This window comes from Cetorhinus maximus, chromosome 8 (genome assembly GCF_964194155.1).
Source record: "Cetorhinus maximus chromosome 8, sCetMax3.hap1.1, whole genome shotgun sequence".
In the NCBI taxonomy this organism is placed as follows: Eukaryota; Metazoa; Chordata; class Chondrichthyes; order Lamniformes; family Cetorhinidae; genus Cetorhinus; species Cetorhinus maximus.
In genome coordinates this window covers 51,859,120-51,885,647 of record NC_135886.1, presented here as the reverse complement: position 1 = coordinate 51,885,647, position 26,528 = coordinate 51,859,120, and positions in this window count along the sequence as shown.

Genomic DNA, 26,528 nt, shown 5'->3' with positions numbered 1-26,528 from the left:
TACCCCTGAGTGCTAACCACCCTGTAAAACCTCCAGACCCTTTTAAGGATACTTAATCAGGAGGTTGGAATGCCTGATCCCCAATAGAGGAAACTCAGAGCTCTAGCCCTGAATAGACTTCCCCATACAAATGAATTTCAAATCCTCCCAAGTCACCTAAACCTGCCAAATCCCAAGGCTGGACAATGTCCTTGCTGATGCACTCTCCCAGGTTTAATTGTCAAAATGAAAATGCAGCAGGAAACTGCCATTGCCCCTGCTAGCTGTGTGCCTGGTGTGCCAATGTGAATGAGAGAACGCATGTTTACTTTTCACTTCCAGTTCTGTCTTCTTAAGGCCACACATTTATGAAACAATGGAATGTGTCGGGGACTAAGACCTCACTCTATATTTATATATATATATATATATATATATATATATCATCCTGGCTAATCTATAAAATTATTTTTCTTAAAACTGGACACAATCTTTAAACTGACTGAAGTCATGACTGGCTATGACTCACACAAAAGGAACATTTGGCCTTAGAACGGCAGCGACCTTGTTATCTCTAAAGAGGCACTAATACCCCTGTGACTACGGAGATCAAATCCCTAGGATTTGTATGAAGGCCCTTTACATTTCTAAGGCTAGGCCCCTGGCCAACAGAGACGATCCATCTACGAGGACAAAAGAACCCGGAAACCTCTGTTGAACTCATTAATGGATGACGTATTAACCATCTTAAGAATCCAGACCAGGAATATATATTCTTTGCTCAAATCAAGGTGAAGGAGTGAGAGTTATGTGACATGACACCTCTCAAGCTGCTAGAACCTGTAATATTGACTTGCGGAGCTGAAAAGAGGCAGGTTGTCATTTTCCATTTAGCAACAGAAAAGGGCTCTGTCCATGTTTTTGAATAGCTGGTTCCTCACCTACACTGTTTCCTACAGGAACTTCTGAACTTCTGTACCAGTGCATACAAGGCTAAATCATCTCAATGTGCCGACCCCATTGGGGAAGTCATCTCTACTGGAAAAGTGGACTATCCAGCATCCGTCTTCAACCTGCTGACCCTGAAAGAATACACCATTGCACTTTGATTCTGCACTCTGGACTCGTGTGAAACAATAATTCTTATCTTCTCTGTGGTCTTTGCCCTGTACCTCTTTCTTTCCCTTATCCCTCTTTCATTGTATGGATATACCAGGGGCTTTGTAGTGACACCCCCTCCCGTGTTTTGGGTGTCTGTAAAATAAACTAACCCTTTTAGTTCATCCTGTCTCAAGTTTATTGTAGACCATAAGACCATAAGACATAGGAGCAGAAATTAGGCCATTCGGCCCATCGAGTCTGCTCCGCCATTCAATCATGGCTGACAAGTTTCTCAACCCCATTCTCCCGCCTTCTCCCTGTAACCTTTGATCCCCTTACCAATCGAGAACCTATCTATCTCGGTCTTAAATACACTCAATGACCTGGCCTCCACAGCCTTCTGTGGCAATGAATTCCATAGATTCACCACTCTCTGGCTAAAGAAGTTTCTCCTCATCTCTGTTCTAAAAGGTCTTCCCTTTACTCTGAGGCTGTGCCCTCGGGTCCTAGTCTCTCCTACTAATGGAAACATCTTCCCCACGTCCACTCTATCCAGGCCTTTCAGTATTCTGTAAGTTTCAATCAGAACCCCCCTCATCCTTCTAAACTCCATCGAGTATAGACCCAGAGTCCTCAAACGTTTCTCATATGTTAAGCCTTTCGTTCCTGGGATCGTTCTCGTGAACCTCCTCTGGACCCTCTCCAGGGCCAGCACATCCTTCCTGAGATACGGGGCCCAAAATTGCTCACAATATTCTACATGTGGTCTAACCAGAGCCTTATAAAGCCTCAGCAGCACATCCCTGCTTTTATATTCTAGTCCTCTTGAAATAAATGCCAACATTGCATTTGCCTTCCTAACTACCGACTCAACCTGCAAGTTAACCTTAAGAGAATCCTGGACTAGGACTCCCAAGTTCCTTTGCACTCCAGATTTCTGAATTCGCTCCCCATTTAGAAAATAGTCTATGCCTTTATTCTTCCTACCAAAGTGCATGACCTCACACTTCCCCACGTTGTATTCCATCTGCTACTTCTTTGCCCATTCTCCTAACCTGTCCAAATCCTTCTGCAGCCTCCCCGCCTCTTCAATACTACCTGTCCCTCCAGCTATCTTTGTATCATCTGCAAACTTAGCCAGGATGCCCTCAGTTCCTTCACCTAGATAATTAATGTATAATGTGAAAAGTTGTGGTCCCAACACTGACCCCTGCGGAACTCCACTAGTCACTGGCCGCCATCCTGAGAAGGACCCCCTTATCCCCACTCTCTGCCTCCTGCCAGACAGCCAATCTTCTATCCATGCTAGTACCTTGCCTCTAACACCATGGGCTCTTATCTTACTGAGCAGCCTCCTGTGCGGCACCTTGTCAAAGGCCGCCTGGAAGTCCAAGTACATAACATCCATTGGCTCTCCTTTGTCTAACCTACTCGTTACCTCCTCAAAGAATTCTAACAGATTTGTCAGGCATGACCTCCCCTTGATGAAACCATGCTGACTTTGCCCGATTTTACCATGCACTTCCAAGTATTCTGAAATTTCATCCTTAATAATGGACTCTAAAATCTTACCAACAACTGAGGTCAGGCTAATCGGCCTGTAATTTCCCATCTTTTGCCTCACTCCCTTCTTAAACAGGGGGGTTACATTAGTGATTTTCCAGTCCTCTGGGACCCTCCCTGACTCCAGTGATTCCTGAAAGATCACCACTAACGCCTCCACTAACGTTGTAGAATTATTAATAGAGGATTGGAGCACACCAAAACTGAAGGATTGGGAAAATATGACACCACTTATAAAGGAGGAAATCAAAAATCAAAAACACCACTCTGTTTACGGACAGGTGGTGAGACGGGAAAACAGGGCTGTTTAAATTAAAACCCCCCTCCTGTCCATAACACAAACATTGGGTGAAGCTGCAAGGTCCCATTGCCCTTGGAAAGTACAACCTGAACAGGTCTGAGCTGGCACCTAGCAACACGCTGCCTTGTTGGATTCCAATACACCACCCACTGCCATGTAGATCTGCCCCACCATGTTCACCCACAGCCTGACTATACTGTTCAGCTAAGTTTACATGGGACCAGATTCAAAGGAACTCCTCGTGATAGTGCAAGCACAACAGTCTGATTTTACACCGCTCCTGGAAAATTAATTAAATAAGCTTGTGTAGACTTGCATTCCATCTCATTCTTACTGCTTGGTTCAGAAAAATTGACTTACTTTGGCCCCAACGCCATCCCCCTCCCCCACCAGCTTCCATAAATATGGGAAAAGCAAAATGCTGCGGATGCTGGAAATCTGAAATAAGAAAAGGCAATGCTGGAAAAACTCAGCAGGTCTGACAGCCTCTGTGGAGAGAGAAACAAAGTTAATGTTTCGAGTCCATATGAGCCTTCTTCAGAGCTAAAGCTATAGAGCTAAAGCTAGAGCCATAAATATGGGTTGCACTGTGTTTATCCAGACCCCACCCTCTTGCTTCTACAAAGACTGGTGGCCTGATTTCATCCCAACAAGATAGACAGATTGATGACACAATAGAGGTAAATAAGTTTGATCTAATGGTCATGACAGAGGTGAAAAGTTGCATGAGAACAGAAGTGAGGAAGGGTCTTGGCTCGGAACAGAAGGAAGTAGAATCAGTGTGGGTGAATATAAAAAATACCAAGGGGCAGGAAATGTTTTGATGTGTCTCTATGCTTCGATGATGTTACCAAGTCTTGATAAGGTTTTGCTTATTCTATGAGTGACTGGTGATAGTCGGTATATAGCTTTTCTTGAAACCATTTATTAAGAATTGTTCACAAAGGCCTCATGATGAATACACAGGCCTGAATTTTGTGCCTGTTGGGCGCATGTGATCGGCAGACTCGGAAGTGGATGTGAAATCTGCTCCTGGCTGACATCGGGGAAGAAACGCAATTCCAATTTGGATGACCAGTTAAGGGTTGCCCAGCATGAAACGTGGTATTTGTTTGGAGAAGTGCTCCCTGCGGGGGCAGGGGCGGGGGCGTATCGGACACCAGGTCCAATGGGGACCCAGTGGGGGATTTAAAAACAGCAGAGGCATCTCCCTGAAGGTTGCCAGGGGACACATAGGGAGCTGTGCTGCCAAAACATTAAAACTTGGAATATAGTCATGGCACCTGTACCAGCTGGGCACACCAGGCAGGAGGGCAATGCAGGTGGGCACTCTACCTCCTCCGGTTCTTTGATGAGTGCCTATACATTCTGGTCAAGGACGTAAGTGCCAGACGTGAAGTCCTAATGCCATGGGATGGCAAGAGAAGGCCACCGCACCTCACCAAGAAGACATGGACAGCGGTGGCAGTCCAGGTCAGCGAGCATGATGTGGGCACTGCACCTGGATACGGTGCCGCAAAAGGTTTAACAATCTTCTTTGGTCCGCAAGGATGAGTACTGAGTTGGCATGGAGTTGTGCATAGATGTGCTAAGGGGTGGCCATTCATCGTGGCACTTGGGGGTGTAAGAACCTGTGTGCCAAATGGCACTGAAACCTGTGCTGGCCAAGGCTGGCAGATCTGCCTGCTTGCCTTGGGTGCATCGAAGGGTAAGGTGCGCTAATCTGATGTGCACCTTAACCTGTTTCTCAGGGGTGTGGGCCAGTTTGGAATGGTGTGGCACATAGAGGTTGGACTAATGAATTCTCTTCTGCCCATTCAGGAGATCCTCCTTAGGCAGCACCTTCCAAACCCATGGCCACTACCGTCTAGAAGGACAAGGGCAGCAGATAGATGGGAATACCACCACCTGCAATTCCCCTCCAAGTAACTCACCATCCTGACTTGGAAATATATTGCCGTTCCTTCACTGTCACTGAGTCAGGGATGGGCAACAAAAGCAGGCCACATTCCATGAATGCATAAAAAAAAGAAGAGAAGCCATAAGGCTGTTGCGAGAACATGAACAAGTGATGGGATGGCCAACCTCCTCATAATGACCAAATCTGGAACTTGAGTGTCATCGTGGATCAAGGTCCACAGGTCATGGAGAGACAGGGGTCTCGGAGGAAGTTAAGAGTCCAGTGGACAGGTGCCAGACTGGCGGAGAGTACAATAAATGTAGGGTCATCACTTCTCAAATGAGAATTTCTAAGAAAAAGGTGCATTTTTGTCCAATCACAATGCCTCTGTGATGGCAGCAGCTCATCTTGCAAGCACAAGTTAACTATGTGATGATTGAATGTACTGATATATTATCTTCCTCCCTCAGATGAGCTATCCTCAAGAGGCTGCCGAGACCCCTTTTAACAGGAGGCCCCTTTGAGCAGCACCCCCAGTCAGATCCACCTATGCCATATCCTATCTCAGAACCAGGCACCAACATAGACACAGGCACATTGGTGGGCATTAGTTTGTGAGTTCAAATGGTAGTGCACAGTGTGGAGGGCACTACACACTCACATGAGGAGCTGGCAGAGGCAGAAAGTGCCCAGGGCGCCGGCAGTCAGAGGACTTCTGGAGGCCAGCACCATGCTGAGTCTGAGGCAGATGATGAGCCTCTGGTGTTGTGATGCAGCACTTGCAAACGTAAGTTTAAGACACCGTGAGGAGTTTCTCATGGTCCCGCCATCCCTCAAGGTTTCTCACATCACCCTCCACATCCTCACCCTGTGCCTCCCCTGGCTCCACAGTAGAATCATCGCTTGAGTCTTCCTCAGCAGCATGTGGAGCTGCCTCACTGAATTCATTCTCCAATGGGTCCCCCCCACTTGACAGAGCCAGATTGTACAGAGTGCAGCAGATAATGATTATAAGCAACACACGCTCTGGGGCATATTACAGAGCTCCCCCAATCAGTCCAGGCATCTGAACCTCATCTTCAGCAACCCAATGGTCCTCTCAAGCATCGCCCTTGTGGAGGCATGGTCTGCTGTATCTCTCTTCCTTGGGTGCCGGAGTGGCGTCATGTGCCACCTTTTCAAGGGATAACCTTTGTCACCCAGAAACCAACTATCCAACCATGCTAGAGCCATGAACAGTCTTGGCACCCAGGAGTGTCACAGGATGTAGGCATCATGGGAGCTTCCAGGGAATTTTGCACAGACTTGCAGAATCTATGTCCTGTGATCACGAACAATCTGAAAGTTCATGGAGTGAAACCCCTTTCTGTTCATGATGGCACCTGGCTCACCCGCTGGCGTCTTGATGGCCACATGAGTGCACTCTATGGCATCCTGGATGCAGGGGAACCCAGCAATTGCTGCAAAGCCTCTGGCTCACTCAGCTTGGCTGGCTTTGTCGGACTGGAAATGAATAAAGGTCATGACCCATCTGAAGAAAGTGTCAGTGACCAGCTTGATGCAACTGCGGGCAACAGATTGGGACACAACACATAGATTCCCCAATGGCCCCTGTAAAGAACCAGGGGTGAAAAAGTTGAAGGCGACTGTAACTTTTAGAGCCACTGGCATAGGGACATAGGTGGCATTAGAGCCACCTTCACAGTTGGAGGCAATCTCCAGCCCAATCATCAGGCATATGGAGGTTACAGCTTCCCTAGAGAGGCAGATCCTCCTTCGGCACTGTACCTCAGGCATGCTGAGGTAGCTGCAGGGCTGCCTGGAGACTCTAGATGCAGGATAGTGCTGTCTTCTGCAGACCTTTCACCTTGCACGTCCTGCTAGCCCTGCAACCCCTGTGGCTGCCACAAGTCGCTCTCTTGAACGCTGCCTGTGGACACCTGGCCTTCTCTTCCTTCCGGCTCTCTCATCCGCTCCAGAGGAGATCCCACCAGTTGAGTATACAATCCCCATTTGCAGAAATGCAGATGGCACTGTCTCGTGCACTGAAGGGTGCACTCGGCAGAAAGCCTCCAAGAATGTTTGTAAGCCAAACAGTCCTGAAAAAAAGCTAGAAAGGCAAAGGGTCCTCCAGAAAATGCTTAAAATGCTATGAACTACCAGGAATCAACTAACAGCAAACTCTCACCTAAACTCCTAACTGCTCACATTGCCAAGGCTCCGAACGACATTTATCACGCCCTGGGAGGAGAAACCAATAAAAACAGGATGGCTGCCTACCTGTGTTACCCGTGCACCAGTTACATACGAATGAGGAGAATAGATTGGAAAATTAGATTAAAAGTTATGAGAATAAATAAGGTATCATGAACATTCAAAGAAATGTTTTACAATTCTCAATGAATACACATTGGCCCAGATCTTCCGATCTGTATCGCAAACCCTTTTTCTGACCCTGAGCAGACAAAAAATGCACACTTACCCTTCCTCCGATTTTTCTGAGTGGGGGATCCTTCACAATCAACCCAGTACATCAAACCTCGCAGGGAGCAACAGAGAGGATCGAGCAGAAGCCATGCTCCCTTTTTAGGGCATTAACTGCCATATTTCGGTAAGTAAAGAGTTTAAATGTCCCAAAGCTGCTTTGAAAACATCTACAGAGAGAAGATAAATGAGTAAGGAAAGTGGGTAAGGGTATAGGATGGGTAAGGAAGTATGGTGGATAAGTGGATAAGGGGTAGGGTGGGTAAGGGGGTGGGTGGGGTGGGTGAGGTCAGCGGATAAGGGGGTAGGGTGGCAGGTATGTAATGTGGAGGGTGGGTGAAGTGGGTAGATAGCTGGGGGGGTAGTCACGTTGGGTCAGCTTAGGAGGGATCGTCAGTTTGGGGGCTAGTCAGGGGATCAGGAGGCAGCCAGGTCAGGGGGGTGTCCGGTCGAGGGGAAGTCGGGGGATGAGTGGGGTGTCAGTGGGGAGCTGGGGATGGCAGCGGGGAAATTAGGTTGGCTTGGGGGTGTTGGGTCGGGGGGGATTGGGGGGAGAGTCGGGGGTCAAATGGGTGGTCGGGGGATCGAGTGGGCAGTCGGGAGGGTCAGTGTGACTGACTGGGTGTGGGGGGTCAGCTGTATAGTTACCCAGGGTTCAGACTAGGATTTTTCTGTCTAACATTTCCTGGGTAAATATCCAGGCAGGTATAATAGAACCGTCCAAAGTCTCTGCCTCTAAGTCAGAGTTGGAGACTTTTTCGGAGGGCCCCAGGGAGCAGGGCAATTGCCCATTGGATGTTCAAACTTCCCGGGCAATTGCCATGGAGTCAGTGCATTGGGACTTCAGAGGGGTCCTGTAGCATATCTTTGGGATGCATCTGCTCTCCAACCATCTGGAGACCAGAAGATCTTGGCCATTCTGTTGAGAAATACAAACTCCATAGGAAAATTGATCCATCTGTGGCTGACTAAAGAGGTTAAGGATTGTATTAAATTAAAAAAGGCTTATGATATTGTCACAGAGAGTAGTAAGCTTGAGGTTTGGGAGAATTCCAGAAACCAGCAAATGGTGGTCAAAATATTAAAAAGAGGGAAACAAAATAGAATATGAGAGTAAACAAGTAAAAAGAATAAAAATATAAAACGAGCTTCCACAAATATGTATAAAGGAGAGCAGCAGAAATAAATGCGGGTCCCATGGAGGCTGAGACAGGAGGTATTATAAAGGGGGTTATGGCAATGGCAGAGATATTAAACAACTATTTTGTGCTTGTTTTCACAATAGAACACACAATAACATATCGGAAATAATGGAGAACCAAGAGTGGGCAACTTAAACTAATTAATGTTAACAATGTGAACAAAGCAAGGGAATGCTCAATAAACGGGAAGTTATTGAGAGGGGTTGAGGAAGTGAGAGACCTTGGAATGTGTGTCTACAGGTCCTTGAAGGTGGCAGGGCAGGTAGGTAAGGTGGTAAAGGAAGCATATGGAATGCTTTTCTTTATTGGGCGAGGTATTGAATACAAAGCAGGGATGTAATGATGGAACTGTATAAAATGCTGGTTAGGCCACAGCTGGAATTTTATGTACAGTTCTGGTCACCACTTTACAGGAAGGACATAATTGCTCTGGAGAGAGTGCAGAGGAGATTTATAAGAATGTTGCCAAGGCTTGAAAATTGCAGCTATGAGGAGTGATTGGATAGACTAAGGTTGTTTTCCTTAGAACTGAGGAGGCTAAGGGGTGACCTAATTGAGGTGAACAAAATTATGAGGGGCCTAGATAAGGTAGACAGGAAAGACTTGTTTCCACTAGCTGAGGGGTCAATTACTGGGGGCATAGATTTAAGGTGTCCTGCACTATCGCCCGTCACTGAATTATGTGTATCGTGCACAGGCTAATCAATAAAACATCGCATTCATTCCTACCCTGGTTGATCTGTTCAAAAAGCTCACTCAAAATGATGTATTTTGATTAGTCATTGTATTTGGAACCTGACTGATTGGTGTTAATGGATTAGCGCTCTGTGATTGGGTGGTTGTACAAGTAGCATCTGATTAGTCAATTGTAACACCGGTACACTTGATGGTCTTGATGCTGTGATGGTGAGCGTGTGCAGGCAGGCACATTCATCAATAAAAGAGCCATTTACTTGGTCCTGGTGTTGAGGCTGTGTTGGTGAGCACATGTGTTGTGTGTAGGCAAATAGATAAATCACTGAAGGGGAAAACTTATTCTGGTACTTGTTTTGAGAATGCTTTGGAAATTACTGCACAGAAGAGAGGAATTGAAGAGATAAGTTCTAGGTGAATGGACTGATTCATCTTTATCCATCCCAAATTCTGCTGGCCTACCTATGTGTCTCAGTTGCAATTACAAATTCGTCAACAAAAAATCAAAGCTTGAGATGCCTTTTAAAAGTGCCATAGCCTAAAGCTGTCCAGCTGGAGAAGTCCCAAAAGAAATCGATGCAAAAGCTGAAGAACAAAGCAGAGAAATCTTGGACATGTTCATTAAGTGGGTGAAATCATCAGGTTGTTAAACTACTGTGAGCTTTTGGTAGTTCAAGAGGGCTGTGAATCTTTGAAATTCTCTACCCCAGAGGGTTGTGGATGCTCGGTCATTGAGTATGTTCAAAGCTGAACTCAACAGTTTTTGTGGACTCTAAGGGAATGAAGGGATATGTGGATAGTGCGGGAAGTGGAGTTGAGGTCAAGGATCAGCAATGCTCTTATTGAATAACAGAACAGGTTCATTGGACCGTGTAGTCTGCTCCCGCCCTCATTTCATACACTTTTAAATGCCTGGATACCCATTTTCACCTTCACTGGCTGGGTGGTAATCTGATGCCTGTTCTTGATAGATCCCGTCTGATTTTGATCTGAATTGAGTGAAATTGGTATGGATCTGATAAAGATTGGGTGATTGACTTCACCGGAATTCTGCCCAGGAGGCTTTACGAAACCTGTCCCAGAATGTTCTCAGAACCATTCAAGCAGCATAAACACAGTAACAGGGAGTGAGTACAACACACTGACACATGAACAGATCCTTTCCCTTTCACTGCATGGTGAATTTTATCATCTTCCTGTGAATCTTAAATGCATTGTGGTAAGGCAAGTGTGGCTAATGGTGAGGCAACCTGTTGGTGATTTTAGCGATGGGCTGGTTGTCTCAAATTTGGCTGCCCTCAGAAATTTGTCACCATCCTCCACCTACTCCATTGACATGCAAGCCATGAACCTCAACAACAGACTCACCACAGACCCTATCTCAGTGAAGACTGGGTCAAACAAGGCTGTGTGAGCGTGCCAACTCTCTTCTCCATTTTCCTGATTGCATTACTGCATCTCACCTCCAGAAAATTTCCCACAGACTTGGAGATAATTTACAGAACAGACAGGAAACTGTTCAATCCAATCTTCAATACAAAACTAAAATCACTCCAACCTCACTCATTGTGTTCCTTTGTGCAGGTGATTCTTCTGTGTGTACTCACTCAGAAACTGATCTCCGAGTCATTGTTGACTCCTTCTCCAAAGGATATGAGAAAATCATTAAAGACCCAGAACACTAAGATCCTCTTTCAACCAGCTCCCACAACACAGCATCTACCCCCAAATATGGACCACTTTCCTTATCTTGGGAGCCTCCTCTTGACAAAGGCAGGCATAGATGACAAAATTCATCATTGCCTCCAATGTGCCAGCTCAGCCTTCGGCTAACTAAGGAAAAGGGTATTTGAGGATCAGGAACTCAAGCCTGAGACTAAGGTTTACCAGGCAGCAGTGATCCCTACATTCCTATATGCTTGAGAGACTTGGACAACCTACAGCATGCAACTCAAAGCATTGGAGAAGTACCACCAGTGGTGCCTTCACATGATGCTGCAAATTTGGTAGCAAGAAAGGTGATCCAAGAGCAGCTCTCCCGAGCCAGCATGCCCAGCATTGATGCACTAATCATTCAAACTCAGCTCTGCTGGCAGGACATGTCGTAAATATGCCTGACACCACAGTCCCAAAGCAACTGTTCTACTTGGAACTCGATCATGGCAGGAGACTCCCAGGAGGACTGTGGAAACATTTTAGGAATAACCTCGAAGCATTCCTGAAGAGATCAAACATCCCCATCAACTCATGAGAATCCCCGGTGTGCCAAAAGTATAATAATTTTCATAATATTTTTCTGGTTTACTGTGAAGTAGGTTCATGGAGGTAAGTATAGTTGGGTCTGTCTGTTTGATTTAATTACATTTGGAGTCAAGTCGACTGCAAGCTTAAAATCATCAAAAGAAGCTATGTGCTCAACATGCTAATGAGTAAATATGGATGCTGGCTTAGCATGTAAGGTGTGAAGGGAATTTACATTTTGAGATAAATGAAGAGATTTGGATTTCAAAGGGATCTTAGTCTGTTTACAACTAGGCAGATACGCAAGGCTAAGGATTGTGTTTATTTTTCCCAAAGCTCACTGACAATATTGGCAACGTGAAAGTTTTTATACTATGAGGAAAATACAGTTTCAGAGACATATGGAACAATAGAATTTACATATTTAAAAAAAGAGAAACATTTATAAAGGAGAATGGAAGGCTATGTGGGAGAAGGCCATGTAAGGTCCAATAGAAGTGTATGAAATAGCCTTAATGAAGCCTCCAGCCATTTGTACATAAATCTGTTATATAACAAAATTTAAGTTAGGGAAAATCCATTTGGAATTCCACTGTCATGTGGATATTGTGTTAACTTGCTGGTTCTGTTTTGAATCTAAAATCTACTTTGGACTGTTGCCTTAAAGGGAGCATGTAACTGGGAGTCAGGTCAATTAGGAATTTTAGGATTTGTTATAGTAGTAAGTAATTGTAGTCTTATTTAAGTGCTTGAAATTTTTTATTTTGTTAATAAATATTTTAATTTAATTTTTAAAAATCACTAAAGGTCTCAGTGGACTCATTACTTCTGAATTCAGTGCACACATCTCGTAATAAATACAAATTGCAAAACTGTTGTGATAGTACAACCAAGTTTCCTCATGGGTTTGGTGCACCTGGCACACATCATCTGCCATGCAATAACACTGGCTTATGACAGCCAAAATAGAGAAAGTTAATTTGGGAAGGCAATGGGCATATCGAGAGACTTTATCAGGAATACACAAAGGTGAAATCGAGGTAGCAGAGAGATTGCACAAACCTCCAAACAACTCATCTACCCAATCCTTCAATATCACCTGCCTCATATTTGGCAGAGTCTGCAAATCACACATTGGACTTATCAGTAATCTCGGAATCCATTGAACTGAAGTGCAAGGAAGTCATTCTTAATCCTGAATGACTGCCTAAGAAGGGCTGGCGGCAGTTCCTCACATTGCGGTAAAGTGATACACATCAATGTTGGGGTCTCCCAGATTGATTTACTGTGTTTAAAGGCCCAATCAGGAAGTGAAATATTTGATATTTTCATTGTCCATCTGCTATTAACAATGCATTACTGAGGGAAATTCAGGGCACAGGAATGAATCACACTGAGAGCCAGGACTTTTATGCTAGATATCTGAGACCTTTTTTTGATTCATTCAGGGCATGTGGGCTTCGCTGGCTGGGCCAACATTTATTGCCCATCCCTCGTTGCCCTTCAGAAGGTGGTGGTGAGCTGCCTTCTTGAACCGCTGCAGTCCATGTGGCGTAGGTACACCCACAGTGCTGTTAGGAAGGGAGTTCCAGGATTTTGACCCAGCAACAGTGAAGGAACGGCGATATGTTTCCAAGTCGAGAAGGTGAATGACTTGGAGGGGAACGTCCAGGTGGTGGTGTTCCCATATATCTGCTGCCCTTTTCCTTCTAGATGGTAGTGGCCCTGGGTTTAGAAGCTGCTGTCAAAGGATCCTTGGCGAATTCCTGCAGTGCATCTTGTAGATGGTACACACTGCTGCTACTGTGCATCGGTGGTGGAAGGAGTGAATGTTTGTGGATGTGGTGCCAGGATTCCTAACCTCTGACCTGCTTTTGTAGCCACAGTATTTATATGGCTAGTCCAGTTCAGTTTCTGGCCAATGGTAACCCCCAGGATGTTGACAGTGGGAGATTCAATGATGGTAGCGCCATTGAACATCAAGGGGCGATGTTTGGATTCTCCCTGATTGGAAATGGTCATTGCCTGACACTTGTATGGTGGGAATGTTACTTGTCACTTGTCAGCCCAAGCCTGGACATTGTCCAGGCCTTGGTGCATTTGGACATGGACTGCTTCATTATCTGAGTATTTGTAAACGATACTGAACATTGTGCAATCATCAGCGAACATCCCCACTTCTGACCTTATAATGGAAGGAAGGTCATTGATGAAGCAGCTGAAGATGGTTGGGCCGAGGACACGAGCCTGAGGAACTCCTGCAGTGATGTCCTGGAGCTGAGATGACTGACCTGCAACAACCACAACCATCTTCCTTTGTGCTCGGTATGGCTCCAACCAGGGAGTTTTCCCCCTGGTTCCCATTGGCTCCAGTTTTGCTCGGGCTCCTTGATGCCACACTTGGTCCAATGCTGCCTTGATGTCAAGGGCTCTCTCACCTCACCTCAGAAGTTCAACTCTTTTGTTCATGTTGGAACCAAGGCTATAATGAGGCCAGGAGCTGAGCGACCCTGGCGGAACCCAAACTAGACGTCAGTGAGCAGATTATTGCTGAGCAAGTGCCATTTGATAACAATGTTGATGACCCCTTCCATTACTTTACTGATGATGGAGAGTAGACTAATGGGGCGATAATTGGCCAGGTTGGATTTGTCCTGCTTTTTGTGTACAGGACATACCTGGGCAATTTTCCACATTACTGGGTTGATGCCAATGTTGTAGCTGTACTGGAACAGCTTGGATAGGGGCGTGGCAAGTTCTGGAGCACAAGTCTTCAGTGCTATTGCCGAAATATTGTCAGGGCCCATAGCCTTTATAGTATCCAGTGCCTTCAGCCGTTTTTTGACATCATGTGGAGTGAATCGAATTGGCTGAAGACTGGCATTTGTGATGCTGGGGACCTCTGGAGGAGGCCGAGATGGATCATCCACTCAGCACTTCTGGCTGAAGATTGTAGCAAATGCTTCAGCCTTATGTTTTGCACTGATGTGCTGGGCTCCTCTATCATTGAGGATGGATATATTTGTGGTGCCTCCTCCTCCAGTGAGTTGTTTAATTGTCTACCACCATTCACGACTGGGTGTGGCAGGACTGCAGAGCTTAGATCTGATCCATTGGTTGTGGGATTGCTTAGCCCCATCTATCACTTGCTGCTTATGCTGTTTGTCATGCATGTAGTCCTGTGTTATAGCTTCACCAGGTTGACATCTCATTTTTAGGTATGCCTGGTGCTGCTCCTGGCATGTGCTCCTGCACTCTTCATTGAACCAGGGTTGATCCCCTGGCTTGATGCTAATGGTAGTGTGGGGGATATGCCGGGTCATGAGGTTACAGATTGTGTTTGAGTACAATTCTGCTGCTGCTGATGACCCACAGCGCCTCATGGATGCCCAGTCTTGAGTTGCTAGATCTGTTCGAAATCTACCCCATTTAACACGGTGGTAGTGCCACACAACATGATGGAGTGTATCCTCAATGTGAAGGCGGCACTTCGTCTCCACAATGATTATGCGGTGGTCACTCCTACCGATACCGTGATGGACAGATGCATCTGCAGCATCTGTGGAAACCTGTCCCATGCCAAACAGCCTGTTAATCAGGCGACTGAGAAAAGTTCATAAACATCCCCCATTTCTCGACTATTGTAACCTAGACAATACAGCAGCCAATTTGTGCACAGCAAGCTCCCACAATCAGGGATGAGATAAATGACCAGATAATTTGTTTTAGTGACATTTGTTGAGAGATAAATATTAGCCAGGACACCAGGGAGGACTCCCCTGCTCTTCTTCAAAATAATGACATGGGCTCCTTAATGTCCACCTGGGAAGACAGGTTTAACCTTGTTTAAACTTCTCATCTGAAAGGCAACAACTCTCCCACGGTACCACACGAGGAGCATCAGCCTAATAAAGAGCACTTCACTGCACAGGAATATTTGAGTGGGAACTTTCAGTCAGTGAAGCATGAAAACACAGATGTTGGAATCTTACTGACATTGTTTTCAAATGTGGTCTGGGGCTATTTTAGGGTTGTGATCACAATGGCGTGTGAAACACACTGACCTGCCTGTGGGGTCTTCCCGGAGACAGCCAATTAAACCATCTCTGTATTCATATATTTCTCCCTTGTTGAAACTATGCTTCAGTTCTGCTGAAGGGCCATGAGGGCTCGAAACGTTGACTGATTTCTTCTCCACCGATGCTGCCAGACTTGCTGAGTTTTTCCGGGTAATTCTGTTTTTATTTTGTTCTGTATTCACCATCCAGTTAAGGATGAGGAAGGCCGTGCAGGCGGGAATGCTGATTACAGCACCTGAGGTTGTGAGTGGCTGGTAGCCCCATCGGAAGAGGTGGGAGCTGCAGATGTAGGTGGAGATGAAGCTGTCCTCTGAAAACTTGTGAATTTTTAAAAAATAAAGCGTGGTCACAGCTGCCGGACCATCATTGTGGAGGGGGAACCACTTGACATGGTGAGTGTGACTCTCTGCTTCCTATGGCTCCAGAATGTGGGGATTTAGAGGCGGTGTCACTGACCACCCGGTCTGCACGGGAAAGCTGCCTCCAGGCACCTACCAGACTTCAGCCTCAGCTAGGAGGGCAGGTTCAGCATCAGGAAGATCCCAATGGAGTCGCTAATTTGCCCCATGTGGGCACTTAATTGATCCTAATTGGCTAACTGCCGCTGCCAAGTGGGCAGCCGGTGTTAGTCTGACCCTACCTCCAGCAAGATTTCTCAGAGGCAGGAACACATCGGGTCATCTACCCAACATGTAACTTTCAGAAATTCCTGCTTTCCTAACTCCAAAACTACCTCCACATGGCAGATAAGATTTTGCCCAGAATAAGCAATGTCAACAATCTCTTACACACTGAGAAACAAATATTTATGCTGAGCTGTGGAATACTCTACTTTCATTCAACAGGAAGGATATAATGCTGAGTGGAAATGATTATTGTGGAGTTGTGACTGGAGGCTTTTCCTCTCAGTTGGCTATACATTTACCTCTAGATTTAGCAGGATCACAGCCTGGGCTCACGTCTTATCACCAGCCAGCAGGAGTTTCCTCCAATGTGCTGTTAATGGAAACATTGAATGAAGTTGCTGCATTCACCACTGCTGCATAAACAAGTGGAGCCATGAATTCTTGCTGACAGGGAGGAGAAACCTGGAATTCTCAGGAACACAGAGGTCTGATTGAATTTACAAGTCAGATCTTGGTCATTCTCAGAAGACTGTATCTCTCCCAGTGGAAAGCCACAGCGGCAAACCATCAGGGACAGTACCACAACTGAGAAAAATCAAGGATTCTGTGAGGCTGGAATGATGTCCGAGGGAGAAAGGGGGAACAGGCTCAGGATCACAGGTTTGGGGAGGGGGATACTGATTGCAGCAAGAAGATTTATTTGAGGGAATGGTGGGTGGGTGGCGGGGGGAGCACTCCTTTTTTTAATATTCATTTACAGGATGTGGGCATTGCTGGCTGGGCCAGCATTTATTGCCCATCTCTAGTTGCCCTTGAGAAGGTGGTGGTGAGCTACCTTCTTGAACTGCTGCAGTTCATGTGGTGTAGGTACACCCACAGTGCTGTTAGGAAGGGAGTTCCAAGGTTTTGACCCAGCAACAGTGAAGGAATGGCAATAAATTTCCAAGTCAGGATGGTGAGTGACTTGGAGGGGAACTTCCAGGCGGTGATGTTCCCATCTATCTGCTGCACTTGTCCTTCTTGATGGTAGCGGTCTTGGGTTTAGAAGGTGCTGCCTAAGGAGGATTGATGAGTTTCTGTGATGCATCTTGTAGATGGCACACACTGCTGCCACTGTGCATCGGTGACAGATGGAGCGAATGCTTGTGGATGTGGTGCCAATCAAATGGGCTGCTTTGTCCTGGATGGTGTCAAAGCTTCTTGAGTGTTGTTGGAGCTGCACTCATCCAGGCAAGTGGAGAGTATTCCATCACCCTCCTGACTTGTGCCTTGTGGATGGTGGACAGGCTTTGGGGAATCAGGAGGTGAGTTACTCACCACAGGATCTCTCGCCTCTGACCTGCTTATATGGCTAGTCCAGTTGAGTTTCTGGCCAATGTTGATAGCGGTGCAATTAGCAATGGTAATGACATTGAACATCAAGGAGCGATGGTTAGATTCTCTCTTGTTGTAGATGGTCATTGCTTGACACTTGTGTGGTGTGAATGTTACTTGTCACTTGTCAGCCCAAGCCTGGATAGTGTCCAGGTCTTGCTGCATTTGGACGTGGGCTGCTTCAATATCTGAGGATTCGTGAATGGTGCTGAACATTGTGCAATCATCAGCGAACATCCCCACTTTTGACCTTTTGGTGGAAGGAAGGTCATTGATGAAGCAGCTGAAGATGGTTGGGCCTAGGACACTGCCTTGAGGAACTCCTGCAGTGATGTCCTGGAGCTGAGATGATTGACCTCCAACAACCACAATCATCTTCCTTTTTGCTAGGTATGACTCCAACCAGCGGAGAGTAATCCCCCTGATTCCCATTGACTTCAGTTTTGCTAGGGCTCTGTGATGTCACACTCGGTCAAATGTTGCCTTGATATCAAGGGCAGTCACTCTCACCTCACCTCGGGAGCACAGCTCTTTTGTCCATGTTTGAACCAAGGCTGAAATGAGGTCAGGAGATTAGTGACCCTGGCGGAACCCCAAACTGAGCGTCAGTGAGCAGGTTATTGCTAAGCAACTGCCACTTGATAGTACTGTTAATGACCCCTTCCATCTAATGAGGCAGTAATTGGCCGGGTTGGATTTGTCCTGCTTTTTTGTGTACAGGACGTACCTGGGCAATTTTCCACATTACTGGGTTGATGCCAATGTTGTAGCTGTACTGGAACAGCTCAGATAGGGGCGTGACAAGTTCTGGAACACAAGTCTTCAGATCTATTGCCGGAATATTGTCAGGGCCCATGGCCTTTGCATTATCCAGTGCCATCAGCCATACCTTGATAACACATGGAGTGATTTGAATTGGCTGAAGATTGGCATCTGTGATACTGGGGACCTCCAGAGGAAGCCGAGATGGATCATCCACTTGGCACTTCTGGCTGAAGATTGTTGCAAATGCTTCAGCCTTATCTTTTGCACTGCTGTGCTGGGCTTCTCCTTCATTGAGGATGGGGATATTTGTGGAGCCTCCTCCTCCAGTGAGTTGTTTAATCACAGAATCACACTGCAGATGAGGCCCTTCGAGTCTGCACCAACATGTGAGAAACACCTGATCTACCTACCTAATCCCATTTACAAGCACTTGGCCCATAGCTTTGAATGTTATGACGTGCCAAGTGCTCATCCAGGTACTTGTTAAAGGATGTGAGACAATCCACCTCCACCACCCTCCCAGGCAGTGCATTCCAGACTGTCACCACCCTCTGGGTAAAAAAGTTTTTCCTCACATCCCCCTAAACCTCCTGCCCCTCACCTTGAACTTATGCCCCCTCGTGACTGACCCTTCAACTAAGGGGAACAGCTGCTCCCTATCTACCCTGTCCACGCCCCTCATAATCTTGTACACCTCGATCAGGTCGCCCCTCAGTCTTCCCTGCTCCAATGAAAACAACCCAAGTCTATCCAACCTCTCTTCATAACTTAAATGTTTCATCCCAGGCAACATCCTGGTGAATCGCCTCTGCTCCCCCTCCAGTGCAATCACATCCTTCCTATAATGTGGCAACCAGGACTGCACACAGTACTCCAGCTGTGGCCTCACCAAGGTTCTATACAACTCCAACATGACCTCCCTACTTTTGTAATAGATGCCTCGATTGATAAAGGCAAGTGTCCCATATGCCTTTTTCACCACCACACTAACATGCCCCTCTGCCTTCAGAGATCTATGGACACACACGCCAAGGTCCCTTTGTTCCTCAGAACTTCCTAATGTCATGCCGTTCATTGAATACTTCCTTGTCAAATTACTCCTTCCAAAGTATATCACCTCACACTTTTCAGGGTTAAATTCCATCTGCCACTTATCTGCCCATTTGACCATCCCGTCTATATCTTCCTGTAGCCCAAGACACTCAACTTCACTGTTAACCACCCAGCCAATCTTTGTGTCATCCACAAACTTACTAATCCTACCCCCACATAGTCATCTATGTTGTTTATATAAATGACAAATAATAGGGGACCGAGCACAGATCCCTGCGGTATGCCACTAGACACTGGCTCCACCCATAGATTGCCCCCTTGGTCCCTTATGAGCCCTACTCTTTCCCTGGTTATCCTCTTCCCATTGATATACTTATAAAATATCTTGGGATTTTCCCTACTTTTACAAGCCAGAGCTTTCTCATACCCCCTCTTTGCTCTCCTAATTGCTTTCTTAAGCTCCACCCTGCACTTTCCGTCTGTTATCACCCTCTGTCTCCTACAAGTAAGCCAATTTTGAATCCACCTTATCAAATTACCCTGTATCCCATGTGCATTTGCCTTCTTTATAAGTCTCCCATGTGGGACCTTGTCAAAGGCTTTTGCTGAAATCCACATAAGCTACATCAATTGCACTACCCTCATCTACACACCTGGTCACCTCCTCAAAAAATTCAATCAAATTTGTCAGGCATGACCTCCATCTGACAAAGCCATGCTGACTATCCCTGATCAAACCTTGCCTCTCCAAGTGGAGATAGATACTCTCCTTTAGAACTTTCTCCAATAGTTTCCCTACTGCGCCGTTCCTTGTTGGACCCTCTGCATATTGACCTAAAAATTTCTCCTGTACACATTTCAAGAAATCCACTCCATCCAAGCCCTTAACACTATGTCTATCCCAATTAATTTTGGGAAAGTTGAAATCACCTAATATAATTACCCTATTGTTATTGTTTATACACACCTCCACAGATTGTGCACATATTTGCTCCTCAATTTTCCGCTGACTATCTGGGGTTCTATAATAAACAACTAACAATGTGGCTGCCCCTTTTTTATTCCTAAGATCTACCCACAAAGCTTCATTCGATGACCCCTCCAAGATATCATCTTTTCTTACTGCAGTAATGGACTCCTTAACTAATAATGCAATGCCTCCTCATCTTTTACCCCCTCCCCTGTCTTGCCTGAAGATTCTATATCCCGGAATGTTGAGCTGCCAATCCTGCCCCTCCCTCAACCATGTCTCAGTGATGGCTACTATATCACAATTCCACATGTCAATCCTCACCCTTAACTCATCCGTTTTACCTGTAATACTCCTGGCATTAAAGTAGAGGCCATCCAGCCTTGCCTTAATCCCTTGAAATTTAACGCAGCTGTACTCCGTCTGACTTGATTGTTTTACTGTATTATGATGTGTCCCTATTCTACTAACATTCTGTGTCCCCTCCCCCTGCCGAATTAGTTTAAACTCCTCCCAACAGCACTAGCAAACCCACCCGCAAGGATGTTAGTCCAGCTCTGGTTCAGATGTAAACCATCCCATTTGTACAGGTCCCACCTTCCCCAGAAATGATCCCAGTGATCCAGGAATCTAAAACCCCCCCTCCTGCACCAACTCTTAAGCCACGTATTCATCTGCACTATTCTCCTATTTCTGAACTCGCTAGCACATGGCACTGGGAGTAATCCAGAGATTACAACCCGAGAGGTCTTGCTTTTTAGTTAATTGCCCACCACCTTTCATAATTGGATGTGGCAGGGTTGCCGAGCTTGGATCTGATCCATTGGTTGTGTAACCGCTTAGCTCTGTCATGAGGAAATCCTGTTCCTCATTGTTCACATGGTTCACTGTTCTTACTGATTCACAAGTTCCGATCTTCCTTCCAATGCCAGTTTTCCTTTGGAAACATTACATTTAAATCAAGCTCCTAAAGTGCACCAGGTGAGCCTGATTTAAATGTGAGGTAGCCACTCTGCCCATCCCAAGAGTTGCATAGACACATCTCATGCCCCTCTGTACATCGACAGAGGGTTAGGGTCACATTAGGTGATTTCCAGCCCCCACCCCATCTTTTCTGCATAATATGTGGAGGGGGAGGGGAGGCGCTTGGGGATAAAAATTCCACCAATTTTTTCTCAGATATGAGTAAATGGGGAGCTAGGGGATGGAAAATAAGGATTCTCACTGAAAGAAACAAGGGGTAATGGAGGAGGAATGTTTTGGCAGTTAGAGTGTGGAATCCTTCACTACAACTGGAGAAATATAAAAGGATCTCAGGGGGAGGGAAGCATCAGAATCAGGAGCAGAAATTCCTTCTCCTGTAATTCCTGGAATTCTATGAAAATTTCCTCTCTGCAATGGGGAAATGTTGCTGCTGAGGACAGGCTGAGGGCAGAAATGTGATCATCAGAGCAAGGTGGTGAATTGAAATGGCCAGCGACAGGAAGGTTGGGGTCAAGCTTCTGAACTCAGCATAGCTGTTCTGCAAAGCGGTTATCCAGTCTTCATTTAGTTTCCCCAGTGTAGAGGAGTCCACATTGTGAGCAGCGATTACAGTAGACTAAATTGAAAGAAGTGCAAATAAATTGCTGCTTCACCTGGAAGGAGCGTTTGGAGCTTTGGACATTCAGTAACTCACTGATAGTCTATATTTAACTGATAGTAACAGGTGTAACACTTCTTTAGCCTAGGATTGAACTTAGGGCCTTCTCTGTCCACTCACTTGGCTCAGTATTGCATCTCAGCATGGTTATTGCAGGTGGCATTACTAAATGTGGCCACATCTGTTCACCGGTGATTATATATTGCCAATTTGCTGATTGTTTGATCAGCAATAGGGGTAGTTACTGTTAGCAGAAAAACACTACAATTCTGTAGTGAGGCAGTGACAGACACAAATGTGTATTGCAAAATCCAGAACATTCAGTTGGTATTTTCCAGAATTTTAGAGCTCTGTTCAGTCCTGCAGTAGAAACAAAACACAGAAAAATCAGGACTAAGTGAAGTGATTTTTTAATTATTTTATGGGACGTGGGCATTTGTTGCTCATCTCTAGTTGTCCTTGAACTGAATGGCTTGATAGGCCATTTCAGAGGGCAGTTAAGAGTCAACCGCATTGTTGTGGGCCTGGCATCACATGTAGGCCAGGCCAGGTAAGGTGGCAGGTTTCCTTCCCTAAAGAACAGCCCCTCCAGCCTCTCCGCAGCCAGTTGACTGAGGTGCCTGTCCAGCTCCAAGGCATCCAGCTTGTATCTAGTTAGGATTAGGAGGTTTGGGGGGCCTCCGCCTGTCCACAACCTTTCCATGTTGTTATGGGTCATCTTCTCCTGAAAGGACAGAGGAGCATTGATTATTCCCCTCTCTGCCTGCAGTGCCATCGTAGCCTGGCCGACCCCACCTGAGGAGCACCTTGCAGGCCCTTGAACTGCAAGGCACTCAGTCCAAGCAGCCAGGGCTCACCCTGTTGGCCAACTCCGGCATCATTGACAATTAGCACTCAGACTCAAACACCCATGAGTTCCATGGGAGGATAGCTAGCCCTTAACACTTCAACACACTGATCCATGCCAACAAAGTACTCACCCTTCCTGAGTGCAACAGGCCATTAAACCTCTTGTGGTACTGGACCCAGGTGCACCGCACAATATCATGGCTGCTGACCAGCACTGCCTCCTCCTCCTAAGGTCTTTTTGTTAGATGCGGTGTCCCCCTCCTTCCATCTCTGGGGACAAGGATGTCCCTCCTGACAGCCACCTCCTCCTGGAGGACCGCGAATCACTCATCAGAAAACTGGGGGGCTCCGAGTGCCCACCCAACTTGCCCCCCTGCCTGGCATCTGCAGCCACATTTGAATCCATAATTTTTAATCTCCTGCTGACAACACTGAAGATGTCTTCCTCGCTGGCAGCCTTCCAGGGCCTGATTGTGTCAGTTTTAAATAAGCCAAGTCTCCATTGGATCTGGCGGCCGACAGGCCCCCGCCCCTGCCCACCCTTTCCCGCCAGCGTGAAATCATGGTCCAGGGCCAAGCGCAGGCAGTGGGTCATTTCCCACCCACTCCCAGGCCCACCAACTGCACCCGCCCACCAAACTCAAAATTCTGGCCCTTGAATTTCTTGTACATCAAAAATCTAACTTTGCCTTGAATAAATTCAATGACCCAGTCTTCATTACTTTCTGGGGAAGCAAATTCCACATACAAACGACCCTTTGAAATAAAAAAAATCTCCTCATCTCTGACTGAAACAGTAGACCTCTTATTCTTAAACAGTGTCCCCTGGTTCTAGTCTCTCCCACAAGTGGAAACATCCTCCTGGTATCTACCCTATCAAATTCCCTCAGAATCTTATATGTTTCAATAAGATCACCTCTCATTCTTCTAAATGCCAATGTGCATAGGCCCAACCTGTCCAATCTTTCCTCATAAGATAACTCCCCCATTCCAGGAATCAGTCAGGTGAACCTTCTCCGAACGGCTTCTAATGCATTTACATCCTTTCTTAAATAAGGAGACCAAAACTGTACACAGTACTCCAGATGTGCTCTTACCAATGCCCTGTACAACTGTAGCAAAACATCACTACCTTTATATTCCATTCCTTTTGCAATAAATGCCAACATTCCATCTGCCACCCTAATCACTTGCTGTTCCTGCATGCTAACTTTTTTGTAATCCATGCACCAGGACACCCAGATCCCTCTGTAATGTAAGGTGGAATTTTCCATTCTAGAGACTAAGTCTGGTGGCGGTGGGAAAGTCTGCGTGATTCCCGTTGGGCAGCAGGACGGCTGAACACATGTGGCCTTCTGCTTTTCAGCTCATTAATTATGCATCAGCCGGGATCTCGGCAAATCTGGTGATGGGGCGGGCAGGGATTCGGCCACCCCGTCCTTACCTCATAAGGTTGAAGGTCCTGGTGCCATATTTAAACAGAACCCAAACAGTCATTCACTCACAGGTCACGTGTTGTGTTGGAGAGGAAAACAATAGCACCGAAGAGAAGCAAACCCTCTGCACCACGGTTCAGTGAATCCTCCCTGTGATTCTCCTCCAGCTTGTCCAGGAAAGGCAGGAGGTCCTCTTTCTGAGGAGTGGGAGCAGGAGGTCCTCTCGCCTGACCACATTGGCCTGGGAAGAGGTCGCCAAGGAGGTTAGCACCCATTGCACACAGGGAAAGACCGCCCTGCAGTGCCAAAAACGGATGAATGATCTGCTCCATTCTGCAAGGGTAAGTGAAACTTCTACTCATTACAAACTCACACTCTCATAAGGACATCAGGCTGTCCAAGAGTTAGAGTCCACAGGGATGTCACATGCAACCAGCAGGTGTGACATCAGCAATGAATGTGTTACAGCCACTTTAAGCTCACCGTCTCTTGTAAATTCCTAAACAAATGGCATCTTAATCCCTTCTGTGAAGGACTCAGCAGACCCAATAGGCATGCATGCTTCTGAACTGCTCTTTCATCCATAGCGCTCACAGCCAATCTATCTATCTTTATGCAGGACAAGATTTCACATAACAAAAGGGAGAGAACCAAGACTGGCGGGAGAGCCCCAGAGTTGCAGACCATGTCAAGTTTTGAAGAACAGGCCACTGAACTGGCTGTTGAGGAGTGGGATCGTTCCTGCATCGAAGGCAAGATCAGCCTCCCCCAACAAGCCAGTGAGGGTGCATCCAATATACATCGACAGCATGCGGACAATGACTGTGAGTGATCTTAGATATATGAGCCTGCTTAGTCAATCACTAATTCTCTCTTTTCTCTATTCCAGGTACCAGTAAGAAAAGGGGGAGGACTTTCTCAAAAAGAAGACTGAGTCCCAGCCCCCAGACCATCTTTAAAGAGGAAGCAGACATATCCTCAAAGGAAGAGCATCACTGCGTTCACCTGCACCTTCTATAAGACGATAAGACCATAAGACATAGGAGCAGAAATTAGGCCATTCGACCCATCGAGTCTGCTCCACCATTTAATCATGGCTGATAAGTTTCTCAACCCCATTCTCCCGCCTTCCCCCCGTAACCTTTGATCCCCTTACCGATCAAGAACCTATCTATCTCGGTCTTAAATACACAAATATACAGCATACATGCATCACGGTGGGTCCTAGTTCTAGAGTAGGATTGGGTTCACAATCTGGCGGTCACCTCACCAACATGCGTCCACAGCTGGTGGGGGCAGTGACAACTGAGGTCTCTGACACTCAGAGGACTGCTGAAGACCAGGCCCCTGCTGAGACTGAGTTCGATGATGACCTCTGGAATCGACCATAAGGGATATGTTGGAGATGCAGAGACAGGCAGACGAACATCAGGCAGAGTTGGCAAAGGCCATCAGCAGACTGGAATGAAGGATGGAGGAGTCTGTCAATGTTCTGTCTGATGTCATAGTTCCAGCATGGCGAGTGCATCAAAGTCTCCATTGGAAGGGTGACAGTCACCTTGGAGACCCAGTTCAAACAGTTTCTGCCAGATTTGTGTTCGGATTTCCACACTATTGCTCTAGCCATGGGTGCATTCCAGCAGTGGCTAGGCAAGAGGGAGCTGGGGCACCTTGAGCCCCAGAGCTCCAAATGTCCCTTCTCCTCAAGGGGCAGAGTTTTTTGCTCGTCGGGTGGGAGTGCACCTGACCCGAACGAGCATAAAATAACGCAAGGTGACATTGGGCGACTGTCCCGACATCATTGTGCACTCACACGATATTTCTGTTGGCTCGCCCGCTGACAATTAACGGGCCTATTAAGGCAATTAAAATCTAATTGAATTAAACTTTTCACTGCCTATCCAACCCTATGGTTGACGGGCAGGTGAAAAGGCCGAGCAGCCTTTGCATTTTTTGCAAAACCTCATCCACAGGCGGAATGAGGTTTTGATCCGTCATTAAAAAAAAATTCCAAACTAAGTTCTATCATGTCCCTGCTCATGTGACAGAGTCACATGAGCAGGGACATGTTTTTAACATTTTTAAATTCTTTCTTTTTTATTTTTCAAAATCATCATCTCCCTGAAGCAGCTCTGTGCCTCAGGGAACTTTCCCTGCGCACATTCACGCGCATGCACGAAGTTCCCCGCTTGCACCCACCCCCACCTTCCCCCCCCAGCACACAGGCAGCGCTGAGCGCTACAGTGCATGCTGGGTGGACCTTAGTTGGC